Here is a 3,172-nt window from a genome sequence, read left to right as displayed (position 1 = left end):
ACAGTAGAAGATGTACGAGTTGCCGAGCACACAAATGAACCCTATGAAATTCCAATGAATGTAAAGTCTCATATCATGAAGAATACCGACTCAGCCAGAGTGGCTAATCCATTATATACCAATATTTAGACATTCCACAACTCATTTTCACCGCGGGCTCATACGAACAACACAATCGTGAGGGGGTTTTTTATATACCCATTCAAATACTGTATAAGCAGTATAAGCAAACCGAGTGCCAGGTTTATGTGTGTAATTGAACACACCATAGGGTCCATGAACATACAATACAGCTTATAATTGTTATAGCCAAAGTATAGGTCTATATTAAAATACAGTGCTGTGCTGGGAATATAGTGGTCTAATTCAGTGGATCCAGAAATGTATTCCGAACGGTAAAGGTTGCTTTCCAAATAGGCAGTCCATTATAATAGACAGCGAAAAAGTTATTGTTTATGTTCTGTTTTTTTCTTATCTCACGTTTCCCCGTGCTGTTTAATTTATGTTTTGAGTGTATCATTTTTTTTTGGTTGATGATGTCAATAAAGTTGATTGATTGTAGCGTCATAGCTAACAAAACAATGGACCTTTGCGGTATCTGTCAGGCTTAACAACTGACTAATATGAACCAGTCTGAGTTAGGCACGCTCTTGTACAACATAGACGCTCATTTTTCATGGGAATCTTAGCAACATTACCTGGGGGTTATTAGGGAGTAGAGACAGGCACTTTAGTATAAAAATAATAATGAATCAAATAATATTAAAATAAAAGTAAAAACTATATTCATAATAATAATAACAATAATACTAATAACTATTAATTAATTCATTCATTAAGTAATTAATTGATACTTGGTATTTATGCCGTAGTGGAGGTCTATTAAATTTATGTAACAAAATTACTTAGGTAGAATTTTGTTTTGATTGCAATTAAGCATGAACCAATATTAAGTCTATAAATAGAGACAAGCACTTTAGTATAATAATAATGAATCAAATTATATTAAAATAAAAGTAAAAAGTATATTCGTTACGGTACTAATAATAATAATAATAATAATATTAATAGTAATAAATAAATAAATTAATCCAGAACTCTGGATGTATGTAGGCCTATCCATAATTGTTAGTAGTTCTAGAACTAGTACTTAATTATCCAAAACCTAGGCCTAACTGAAAAATAAAGAATGTTCACAGTAGCGATTTTTTCCCGTACGAAACATTTGCATGAAACTCCACTCGGACCGTCTCGATTGACTCGACTCGAAAATCTTATAATTCAGAATTCAGGAGGACATCAACCAAAGATAAACGTCTACAGAACCTATGGAATGATACCGCTGTCTGATTTTTAAAAATACATGATGTTTACCATAATAACTAATTTGCCGTTTAAGATGACAATGTAATATTTAATTGAGCTGCACGAGTAGTAAAAAATATTATTTGAGTTACATACTGTGAACATTTTTATTTTTTAGTTAGACCTTGATTTTTCATAATTAAGTATTAGGCCTAGAGGACTACTAAAAAGTATACATAAATAATCATTCGAGTTCTGTATAAGCCATGTACTAAGAAGATATGATCACTAATACTACTCATAACAGTTTTAGAAGGCCACTTTCAGGGGAAAGCACCAAATGAAACAGGGTGACAGTATCTAAATTAAAAGAAAAGCTGAAAATAGACAGCTCTAAAATACTGTATGCCATCTAAGGACCTGCCAAAATAGCATAGCACCAATGAATGAATGAGGCCTAGTTACTACTTTTTATAGGCATAGTAAATAGTATTTAATTTGTACTACTGTAGCAGGGCCGGCGGAACGTTTTTGAAAGTGGGGGCCCACTTATATAAGAAGGCGTGCAGCAGGCGCGTAACAGGGGTCTTGGGTCGGGGTGGGGGGCGAAGGTAATAATTTTCCCGGTTAGTAATTTAGGACTTGGTGTGATACCCTCCCCACCCCCCATATAAAAAACAATACGACATAGGGCTTATTTTATTATTAATATAGGCCACACACGTGTGTTTGAAACTAAATATAAGCATTTTCATCGTGGTTTTATTTATTACAATCATAGGCCTATTTAAGAGACAGTCATTACACATTGAGGCCCTTCTTTTAGGTAAAACGATCTATCTTAAATTTTCTTTCTCAAGTTTGGGACTATTAGGTTTTTAAATAACTTAGAAGGTAAAGGAGGGCAAGCACAAGGTTTAACGTAACAAATGCGCGCGAAAAATGTTTGTGTTTTAATTCTAATTTCGTCGAAATTTATCAAAACTCCCTAATGTGCAATTTTTAGAGGAAATTGGCCTACCTCAACAAGAAATGCTCTTATGTTATATATTTTTTTAACTGAATATAAGCATTTTCCATATGGCTTTATTTATTACAAACATATTCTTTCAACATCATTACACATTGAGGCCCCTCTTTTAGGTAAAACGATCTATCTTTAATTTTCTTTTTTGAGTTTGGGACTATGTGTTACAACTTAGAATGCAAAGGAGAGCAAGCACAAGCTTTAACATTAAAAAAATTTTTTGTTTTTTTAATTCTAATTTCGTCGGAATTGATCAAAACTCCCTAAAATGTGCAATTTTTAGAGGAAATTGGCCTACCTCAACAAAATATGCGATTTAAAATTTGAGGTTTTCAGGCACTTTCCCGGGTGAAAAGTGCATTCAATGGGGAAAGATTTTCCACAGATGGATATTTTCCCCTTGTCCCCCGGTGCTTACGCCACTGCGGAGAATATCTGGCGGGTTAGATCAAATGCGCTATGGACACTTTTTGAAGTGGAGAAGGGGTTGCAGGCCAGGATATTGTGATATCTGTTCATTATATCATTATAATTTTATGTTCTTAAAAATTCTAATTTTCTAATAGCAACAAAAAAAAAAAAAAAAATCAGCTCACGGGTCCTGAAAAGATAGTTTTAGAATTCTTCTTTTTCCCCTTTTGTTGTTGCCCAAGGAAGGGGTCAGGACCCATGACCCCCTCCTCCAGATCTGCAAATGTGAATTGCGAGAAAATGTAACTCGGTTGGGTAGTGGATAAACATTCACTTTCCCATCCTTCTCCTCTTTCTTCCCTTCTTCTTTTTTTGCATTTCCGATCATACAAAAATCTCCAGACATTATATATTTTTCGCCAAAAAGTG

This window comes from Anneissia japonica, unplaced genomic scaffold, assembly GCF_011630105.1.
Source record: "Anneissia japonica isolate Jap-2015-1 unplaced genomic scaffold, ASM1163010v1 scaffold1859_len985614_cov190, whole genome shotgun sequence".
Lineage (NCBI taxonomy): Eukaryota > Metazoa > Echinodermata > Crinoidea > Comatulida > Comatulidae > Anneissia > Anneissia japonica.
The sequence above is the reverse complement of the archived record's forward strand: the minus strand, read 5'-3'. Positions refer to the sequence as shown.